The sequence below is a fragment of the Theropithecus gelada genome, chromosome 1 (assembly GCF_003255815.1).
Source record: "Theropithecus gelada isolate Dixy chromosome 1, Tgel_1.0, whole genome shotgun sequence".
Classification (NCBI taxonomy): domain Eukaryota; kingdom Metazoa; phylum Chordata; class Mammalia; order Primates; family Cercopithecidae; genus Theropithecus; species Theropithecus gelada.
In genome coordinates, this window is record NC_037668.1 from 74934472 (window position 1) to 74945916 (window position 11445).

The window sequence follows — 11445 nt, forward strand, 5'->3', positions numbered from 1 at the left end:
AAAAAAAAAAGCACAACAAGAATTCAAAGCCAAAATCTCTGACTTCAGAGCTACTGTTGCTCATGCCATCAGAGAAAAACAGGTGCTGAGCCAAGTAGGGAAAGAGTCAGGGTCCAAGAGTCCCCAGTGGGGGTTAGGGAGGCAGTGATGGGTGGTGGAAAATAGTCACAGAACTAGGGGAGGTGGGGTGGAATGAAGGGTAAATGGTTACATGTCCCTAATCTTTGGTTTGGATAGGAGCCCAGGATTTGAGGCAGAAAGAAAAGTACTCCGACTCTCTAGGTTCTGTAATGAATCACCTGCCATGAGTGGGGCAAAGGAGGAAGGTGTTGGGCATAAGAGTTTACATGGATTAAGGAGCAGGAGGAAATGGGGCCCCTGGGAGAGCTGACTTCCAACGAATTCTTTCTGAAATCTATTTTGATTTATGTTCTGAATTGATGACCTTTGGTATGACCTTGTGGAGATAATTATGAGAAAAGTGAGAGTAGTGGTAATTTGAAGATGAGCTTGTCCCATTTCTGCTCTTTCGTGTATGATCTCCATGAATCTGTCAGTGCTTTTTCCTTGTTCTAGTATTTACCAACTGGTAAACTCCTATTCGTCCTTAAAGACCTCTTTACTTGTTTATTTTCTCTTTCTCTGAATGGCCCAAGCCCACAATTTATTCCTTCAGTACACCCTCTATAATGTTCTAACACAATAATTTATTTTTCTTCCTTTAGCTATTAAAGGGTGAGGTTCAAGAACACGTTTGTTTTGAATAAATAAATATGTGAATAAGTGAATATTTCTATGAGATATTCAGAGAAGTGCCTGTAATCCCAGCCAGAAGATCCTTCTACTTTCCCCCATCCTCACCAACCACACTTAGTCAGTAATCAAATTCAACCTCTTTTTTCTACTTTAATTATCAGTACACTCTTTCATTTATTTATTTATTGGCTCTTTACTGTGGGCTAGGAATCATGTTAGAAATTGAGGATATAAAAAGCCATGGTTCTAGATTGAGAGAAATTTTCAACATAGTGGAGAAGATAAGTAAAATGATATTTATAATATACTGTATTGTGAGAATTGCTATAATACAGCCATGGCCCTGGCACAATGAGAGCATTGAAAAGTGACCGTTAAATCAGCCATATGGCAACTGTAAATGTAAGTCAGGTAGGAAATGCTTTTGTAGCCCCTTATTACCTGGCTGGCTCTTTATGAAAATGTCAAGCAACAGCATTACTTACAATTAGGAAAATAAATTTGTGGACAGCTTCATGTTACTAAGTACTCATCTCTACTAATCCAAAATTGTTGATAAAACAAACATAAAGGATTATGAGATGGAGAATTTTTAATTCTGTTGACATTGACTCCAGGTGGCCAGAGAATGACCCTCTATGCACTTGCCTTTAAGGGACACTTTAAGTAGGCAAATGCTAATAGATCTCTAAAGGCAGATTTTAATATCACTATAGAAATGGTTTCCCTCAAGTCAAAATTGTCTCTATCTGCAGATGACATGATTTTATATTTAGAAAACCCCACCAACTCAGCCCAAAATCTCCTTTAGCTAATAAGCAACTTCAGCAAAGTTTCAGGATACGAAATCAATGTGCAAAAATCACAAGCATTCCTATGCACCAATAACAGACAAACAGAGAGCCAAATCATAAGTGAACTCCCATTCACAACTGTTACAAAGAGAATAAAATACTTAGGAATCCAACTTACAAGGGATATGAAGGACCTCTTCAAGGAGAACTACAAACCACTGCTCAAGGAAATAAGAGAGGACACAAACAAATGGAAAAATATTCCATGCTCATGGACAGGAAGAATCAATACCATGAAAATGGACACACTGCCCAAAGTAATTTATAGATTCGATGCTATCGCCATCAAGTTACCATTGACTTACTCCACAAAAGTAGAAAAAAACTACTTTAAATTGTATATGGAAGCAAAAAAGAGCCTATATAGCCAAGACAAGCCTAAGTCAAAAGAACAAAGCTGGAAGTATCATGTTACCTGACTTCAAACTATACTACAAGGTTACAATAACCAAAACAGTATGGTACTGGTGTGAAAACAGGTATATAGACAAATGGAACAGAACACAGGCCTCAGAAGTAGTGCCACACATCTATAACTATCTGATCTTTGAAAAACCTAATAAAAACAAGCAATGGGGAAAGGATTCCCTATTTAATAAATGCTATTTGGAAAGCCATATGCAGAAAACTGAAACCGGACCCTTTCCGTACATCTTACACAAAAATTAGCTCAAGATGGATTAAAGACTTAAACATAAGACCTAACACCATAAAAACACTAGAAGAAAACCTAGGCAATACCATTCAGGACATAGGCATGGGCAAAGACTTAATGACTAAAACACAAAAAGCAATGGCAACAAAAGCCAAAATTGACAAATGGGATCTAACTAAATTAAAGAGCTTCTGCACAGCAGAAGAAGCTATCATCAGAGTGAACAGGCAACCTACAGAATGGAAAAAAATTTCTGCAATCTTCCCATCTGACGAAAGGCTAATATCCAGAATCTACAAAGAACTTAAACAAATTTACAAGAAAAAACCAACAACCCCATCAAAAAGTGGGCAAAGGATATGAACAGACACTTCTCAAAAGAAGACATTATGCAGCCAACAATCATACAAAAAAAGAAAAAAAGCTCATTATCACTGGTCATTAGAGAAATGTAAATCAAAACCACAATGAGATACCATCTCACGCCAGTTAGAATGACGATCATTAAGAAGTCAGGAAACAACAGATGCTGGAGAGGATGTGGAGAAATAGGAATGCTTTTACACTGTTGGGAGTGTAAATTAGTTCAACCATTGTAGAAGACAATATGGCAATTCCTCAAGCATCTAGCACCCGAAATACCATTTGACCCAGCAGTCCCATTACTGGTATACACCTAAAGGATTATAAATCATTCTACTATAAAGACACATGCACACATACATTTATTGCAGCACTGTTCACAACAGCAAAGACTTGGAACCAACCCAAATGCCCATCAATGGTAGACTGGATGAAGAAAATGTGGCACATATACATCGTGGAATACTATGCAGCCATAAAAGATGATGAGTTCATGTCCTTTTCAGGGACATTGATGAAGCTGGAAACCATCATTTTCAGCAAACTAACACAGGAACAGAAAACCAAATATCGCACATTCTCACTCATAAGTGGGAGTCGAACAATGAGAACACATGGACACAGGAAGAGGAACATCACACACTGAGGCCTGTCGGGGGATGGGAGGCTAGGGGAGGGCTAGCATTAGGAGAAATACCTAACGTAATGATGAGGTGTTGGGTGCAGCAAACCACTATGGCATGTGTATGCCTTTGTAACAAACCTGCATGTTCTGCACCTGTATCCCAGAATTTAAGTAGAATTTTTTTTTAAAAAGTTAAATTGAGACAGTTTCTCTATGTGACTGAAATTCCAAAATTTTATCTGTCAATGACAAATTTCTTTTTCCTTTCTTCTTCTTTCTTTTCTTTTCTTTTTTTTTTTTTTTTGGTTTGAGACAAAGTTTCCCCCTGTTCCCCAGGCTAGAGTACAGCCTTTTTTTAGCTAGTAATGCAGGAAGGTATTTTTTATATTTTTGCTGCAACTTAGTAGTTTTTTTTTCATATGACAAAATACTGTAGATAGAATTAAGTAAGGCACAAATAAATGAAAAAACACTTTGGGTAGTTAAATTATCACTCCCCAAAGCATTAAATGCAATTCCTACCAAAATCCCAATAATACTTTTTGCAGAAATAAGAAAATCTATCAAAATTCACAACGAATCTCAAAGTACCTTGGAGAGTCAAAATAATCTTGAAAAAGAAGAATAAAGTTGGAGGACTCACACTTCCTGATTTAAAAACTTACTGCAGGGCTATAGTAATTAAAACAGTGTGATGCTATTATAAGGACAGTCATAGGGACAATGGAATAGAAAGGAAGCCCAGAAACAAACTGTTGCATATAATATATATCGGTATTTCACAAGCGTGATAACACTATTCGATAAGGAAAAACAGTCTTTTCAACAAATGATGCTGGGACAAATGGGTATGCAAAATAATAAAGTTGGATTCTTAATCCAGACCATACACAAAAAGTAACTCAAAATGGATCAAAAACCTAAAGGTAAGGGGTAAAATTAAACAACTTTTAAAAGAAAACATAGGAGCAAATCTTTGTGTTCTTGAATTTGGCAATAGTTTCTTAAGGATGACATCAAAAACGTAAGCAATAAAAGAAAAAATAGATATGTTGGACTTCATCAAAAAAAACCTTATGCATCAAAAGCTACTATTGTGAGAGTGAAAAGACAAACAACAAAATAGGAGAAAATATTTGCAAATCATCTATCTGATATGGGATTAATACCCAAAATATACAACGAACTCTGATAACTCGACAACAACAACAGTTTTTAAATGAATAAAGGACTTTAATAGGCATTTCTCCAAAGAAGATATACAAATAGCTAATATGCAAATGAAAAAATACTCAGGTTAATTAGTCATTAAGGATATGCAAATCAAAATGAGATACCACAATGAGATACCACTTTACACCCTTTAGGATGACTATCATCAAAAAATGGAAAATAACAAGTGCTGGTGAGGATATGGAAAAATTGGAACCCTCATGCAATTACTGATGGGAATGTAAAATTATGCAGCACTGGGAAAAATATTTTGGTGGTTCCTCTAAAGTTAAACATAACATGTGATTCACCATTCCATTTCAAGGTATCTAACCAAAGAATTGAAAGCAGGGAATTGAGCAGATACTTGTACACCAGTGTTTACAGGAGCATTGTTGATGATAGCTAAAAAGTGGAAATTAATCTTGTGTCCATCAGCAGAAGAATGGATAAACAAACTGTGGTAATCACGTTTTTTTAGTTTAAGAGCAGAGGTTTATTAGGCAAAAGAAAGAGAATAGAGAATAGCTCTCTATCCTGCAGAGAGAGAGGGGCACCCAAGTGGGTCTTCCAGTTCTGCAGTGAAGTGCACAGGGTTTTCTAGACTGACTCGAGGAGGTGGTGTCTAATTTACATATGGTTCAAAGATTGGTTGGATCAGGTGTGATGTTTACATAGCATGTGAAAAAGCTGGCTACCCCACCCTAATCTTTTATTGTGCAAATGGGTACCTGGCTGGAACCATGTTGCTTTCTCCTTACTCTACATGTGGTTGACAAACGGAAGATGGAGCCACCATGTTGAACATGCCTAGCCCCAGGTAGACTTTTCCTGCTGGCATAGCTGCTGGCATTCACCCAAGCTTCCAGCTTGCTTATCTATGTCTGCAGTTTGATGTTTACAGGCTGATTTTTGCTAGCAAAGAAATAATTTGGGGGCCTCTTTGTATTCAAAGGAAAATTTTACCAAGGCCTTCCTTACCCTCACTATCTGCCTAAATAATTTCTTTTTAACGCCTATATCATTTCTGCCTCAGGAGTGGCAACACTAACTATTGTTAGAAAGTGTTGGAAAATGGCTCTTTCTGTCTACTTCCTGCTGAAAAAGGGTGTCTTGTGGGGAACAGCAGCTAGGGCTCCTCTTGGGGTTGATTTAAGGGTCTTCGAAAGAAAGGTGTGTCTATGCGTTATTCTATCTGCAGCACCATTTGGAATTTGATTGTTTCTAGGAAAAAAAGAGATAAATTTTCATTTGAATATGAGTATTAAGATTACCACTGTTAGTGGGGATACTATAGGCCACAATCATGACGGTAGAGTTTGTTTGACACCTGTTAGCCATTCTGATGAGTTGTAATACTGGTTTCCCTCCACCAGATGTTGCTGTACTTTACCAGAAAGATTAACATAAAAGTAATCTTTTGAGGATAAGTAGCATTGAATTTGGGTGGCTAGAATAACTTTAGTGTTAACCTTGGCTAAATCTTCCCTGCAATTATTAATCCTTTCCACAGACCACAGATGATGACTTCCACAGACCATCTATGATGTGCTTAAACTTTCTGACTTGTCCTAAACATCGCTCTAGTTATACAACCAGTTATTCTCTTTAGGACATGGATTTACCATGCAAGATCATTTCTGATGCAAAATTCACTTTATTTGTAACATCTTTGCATAGCTAGGGTGTGACATATTACCAAACCCAATAAAAAGTCTTAGCAGACTCAGCAATAGTAAAATCTTCATGTTTGCTTCCTGTTGGTAACGATTATTCCTGCTATAAGGATAATAATTAAGCAAAATACTACAGCAAAGGAAACTCTCTGTTCAATATTTCAGTTATAAGGTGCTACCGTGTGTAGCCCTATTGCAAATAGTAGAGTGAGTATAGCATTTCCTGCAAGGATGGCATAGTAAATTATTTCCATCTAAAATTTTACCTGCCAAAACAGAATTTCCCTTTGGGGGTCTATGAAATTCCTTGGTTTTATTTTCCTGAATGAAAAAAAACACTCCAGGTTATGGGCATCCTATTTACTTTCATTACCCAGCAAGATTTGCAGTGTAACTGTCCAAAGCTAGTGGTCCAGATGTTTACATTTCCCACTCCCCCCTTTTCTTTTTTGAGATGGAGTCTCACCCTGTTGCCCAGGCTGGGGTGCAATGGTGTAATCTCAGCTCACTGCAACCTCCACCTCCTGGGTTCAAGTGATTCTTCTGCCTCAGTCCCCTGAGTAGCTGGGATTAGAGGCATGCACCACCATGTCTGGTTAATTTTTTGTATCTTTAGTAGAAATGGGGTTTCACCTTGTTTGCCAGGCTGGTTTTGAGCTCCTGACCTTATGATCCACCCGCCTCAGCCTCCCAAAGTGCTGGGAATACAGACATGAGCCACCATGCCTGGCCACCAATCCTTTTTTGCTCCTTCTGAGCCACAGGAGATTACTACTTGATTCACAGGAATAAGCAGGGTTAGTCTAAAAGGTAAGCAAAAGCACTTAAAAACAACCAATGAGACTAGAATTTAATGACAAATGTATGATAAGTTTTGGAGCATAATTTTTCTCTTTCCAGTCCTCATTCTTGGTAAAAATGAATTATGAATGGACCATGTCATTTGTAGAATCAACTTGAGTTTTATACTTGGCCTGATTGTTTGCATAAAGTGTAGTAAGAATAATTATCCTTCCCATAGGCTCTTAAATTGGCTTTGATGGAACTGTGTTCCACAAGGAATCTTAGAGAAGACCTTTTAAAGCCTAGCCCAGCTGTGAGTTTTTACCCTCAAATACCTATGAGTTGAGTAAACACCTCTCTTCTTGAGGTACCAATGACATAGGGTTCCTGGGCCTGTTAGAAAGTAATATTCTTTACTCAGAAATGTGATGTACACTTATAACAGAATATTACTCAATCCAGAAAAGGAATGAAATTCTGACACATACTATAATATGGAAAAACTTTTTAAAAACATGATAAAATGAAATAAGCTAGTTACAAAAGAACAAAACTTGTATGACTCTATTTCTATGAGATATCTAGAAAAGGCAAATTCATAGAGACAGAGAGTTAGAATAGAGGTTATCAGGGAATGGGGAAAGGAGGAGTATGAAAATTATTGATTAATGGCTATAGAGTTTCTGCTTGGAATTACATAAAACTTTAGAAATGATAGTAGTGATGATTGTACAATACTGTGAATGTGCTTAATGCCAATCTACTATACACTTAAAAATGGTTAAAATGGTAAGTTTTATGCTACATATATACATATTTTACTACAATAGAAATTATTTTAAGAAGTAAATAAAGGTCGGGTGCAGTGGTTCATGCCTGTAATTCCAGCACTTTGGGAGGCTGAGGCAAGCAGATCACGAGGTCAGGAACTCGAGACCAGCCTAATTAACATGGTGAAATTCCTTCTCTACTAAAAATACAAAAATTAGCTGGTCATGCTGGCACATGCCTGTAATCAGCTGCTCAGGAGGCTTAGGCAGGAGAATTGCTTGAACCCGGGAGACAGAGGTTGCAGTGAGCCGAGATCGTGCCACTGCACTGCAGCCTGAGTGACAGAGTGAGACTCCATCACAAAAAATAAAAATAAAAAGTAAATAGAAAAATTAAATATTTGATCTCAGCCAATTTTTTTAAAAATGGGAATTAGCTTGAAAGGGCTCCATCTGGCCAATCTGGAAAATTTGAGCATCAAAATAAATGTAATAGATTATATCCTAAAAGTTAAAAAAAAAGAATATATAAATTCATACTAATATAAAGAAATTATTAAAGGATCAAGGGTACATGTGCAGGCTTGTTATATATCATGTTGCAGGGGTTTAGTGTACACATTATTTTGTCACCCAGCTAGTAAGCATTATACTCAATAGGTCTTTTTTTAATCCTCTCTGTCCTCCCACTCTCCACCGTAAAATAGACCCTGGTGTCTGTTGTTCCCTTTTTTCTATATATACTCAATATTTAGCTCCCACTTATAAGTGAGAACATGCAGTGCTTGGTTCTCTGTTCCTGTGTTAGTCTGCTTAGGATAATGGCCTCCAGCTCTATCCATGTTGTTGCAAAGGACATGACCTCATTCTTTTGTATGGCCACATAGTATTCCATGGCGTATATGTACCACAGTTTTTATCCAGTCTACCACTGAAGGACATTTAGGTTGTTTCCATGTCTTTGCTATTGCGAAAAGTGCTGTGATGAACATAACATATGCATGTGTCTTTATGGTAGAATGATTCGTATTCCTTTCAGCATATATCCAATAATGAGATTCCTAGGTAAAATGGTAATTCTGTTTTTAGTTCTTTGATGAATCACCACACTTCTTTCAACAATGGATGAACTAATTTACACTCCCACCAGCAGTATATAAGCTTTGTCGACTTTCTAATGAGATTGTTTGTTTTTCATTTGTAAATTTGTTTAAGTTCCTTATAGATTCTGGATGTTAGACTTGTCAGATGTATAATTTGTTAACATTTTCTCCCATGCTGTAGATTGTCTGTTTACTCTGTAGATAGTTTCTTTGGCTGTCAGAAGCTCTTTAGTTTAATTAGATCCCATTTGTCAATTTCCACTTTTGTTGAAATTGCTTTTGGTGTCTTCACCATAAAATCTTTGCCTGATTGTATGTCCAGGATGCTATTGCCTAGGTTATCTTCCAGGGTTTTTATAGTTTTTCATTTTATATTTAAGTCTTTAACCCATCTGGAGTTGATTTTTGTACCTGATATAAGGAAGGGGTCCAGTTTCAATCTTCTGCATATGGCTAGCCAGTTATCCCAGCACCATTTATTGAATAGGATGTTCTTTCCCCATTGCTTGTTTTAGTCAGTTTTGTCAAAGATCAGATGGTTGTAGGTGTATAGCCTTATTTCTGTGCTCTCTATTCTGTTCCATTGGTCTATGCATCTGTTTTTGTACCAGCACCATGTTGTTTTGGTTTTTGTAGCCTTGTAATATAGTTTGAAGTTGGGTAACATGATGTTTTTAGCTTTGTTCATTTTACCTAGAATTGTTTTGGCTATTTAGGGTCTTTTTTGTTCCATATGAATTTTGAAATACTTTTTCTAGTTCTGTGAAGAATGTCATTGGTACTTTTGACAGGAGTAACACTGAATCTGTAAATTGCTTTGGGCAGTATAGCCATTTTAACATATTGACTTTTCCTATCTGTGAGCATGGAATGTTATTTCATTTGTCTACGTCATCTCTGATGCCTTTGAACATTGTAGAGGTCTGGTCTTTCACCTTACTGGTTAGCTGCATTTCTACATATTTTATTCTTTTTGTGCAATTATGAATGAGATTACATTCCTAATTTGGCTTTTGGCTTGGATGTTGTTGGTGTACAAGAATGCTACTGATTTTTGTACATTCATTTTGTATTCTGAAATTTTGCTGAAGTTGTTTATCAGCTGAAGGAGTTTTTGGGCCAAGACTGTGGGGTTTTCTATTTATAGAATCATATTATGTGCAAAGAGGGATAGTTTGACTTCCTCTCTTCCTACTTGGATGCCTTCTATTTTTTTCTGTTGCTTGATTACTATGGCTAGGACTTCCAATTCTATGTTAAATAGGAGTGGTGAGAGAGGGTATCCTTGTCTCGTGGCGATTTTCAGGGGGAATGTTTCCAGCTTTTGCCCATTCAGTATGATGTTGGCTGTGGGATTTTCACATATGGTTATTATTATTTTGAGGTATGTTTCTTCAATGCCTAATTTGTTGAGAGTTTTTAACATGAAGGGATGTGGAATTTTATCAAAGCCTTTTCTGCATCTGTTGAGATGATCATGTGATTTTTGTCTTTTGTTTTTGTTTATGTGATGAATCACATTTATTGATTTGCATATGTTGAACTAACTTTGAATCCCAGGGATAAAGAATATTTGATCAGGAATGGGTTGATCCAAGATGGCCAAATAGGAACAGCTCCACACTACAGCTCCAGGCATGAGCGAAACAGAAGATGGGTGATTTTTGCATTTCCAACTGAGGTACCCAGTTCATCTCACTGGGACTTGTTGGACAGTGGGTACAGCCCATGGAGTGTGAACCAAAGAAGGACGGGGCATTGCCTCACCCCAGAAGTGCAAGGGATTGTGGAATTCCTTTCTTAACCAATGGACGCCATGACAGATGGTACCTGGAAACTCTGGACACTCCCATCCTAAAACTGCACTTTACCAATGGTCTTAGCAAATGGCACTCCAGGAGATTATATCCCATGCCTGGCTTGGAGGGTCCAACACTCATGGAGCCTTGCTCCCTGCTAGCAAAGCAGTCCAAGACCAAACTGCAAGGTGGCGGCAAAGCTAGGGTAGGGGCATCCACCATTGCTGAGGCTTGAGTAGGTAAACAAAGCAGCTGGGAAACTTGAACTGGGTGAAGCCCACCGCAGCTAAAGGACACCTGCCTGCCTCTGTAGGCTCCACCTCTGGGGGCAGGGCATAGCTGAACAAAAGGCAGCAGAAACTTCTACAGACTTAAACTTCCCTGTCTGACAGCTTTAACGAGTAGTGGTTCTCCCAGCGTGGAGTTTGAGATCTTAGAACGGACAGACTGCCTCCTCAAGTGGCTCCCTGACCCCTGGGTAGCCTAACTGGAAGACACCTCCCAGGAGGGGCTGACTGACACATTGTACAGCCAGGTGCCCCTCTGAGATGAAGCTTCCAGAGGAAGTGTCAGGCAGCACCATTTGCTGTTCTGCAATATTTGCTGTTCTGCAGCTTCCACTGGTGATACCCAGGCAAACCGGGTCTGGAGTGGACCTCCAGCAAACTCCAACAGACCTGAAACAGAGGGTCCTGACTGTTAGAAGGAAAACTAACAAACAGAAAGGAATAGCATCAACATCAACAAAAAGACATCAACACCAAAGCCCCATCTGTGGGTCACCATCATCAAAGCCCAAACGTAGATAAAACCACAAAAATGGGGAGAAACCAGAGCAGAAAAGCTGAA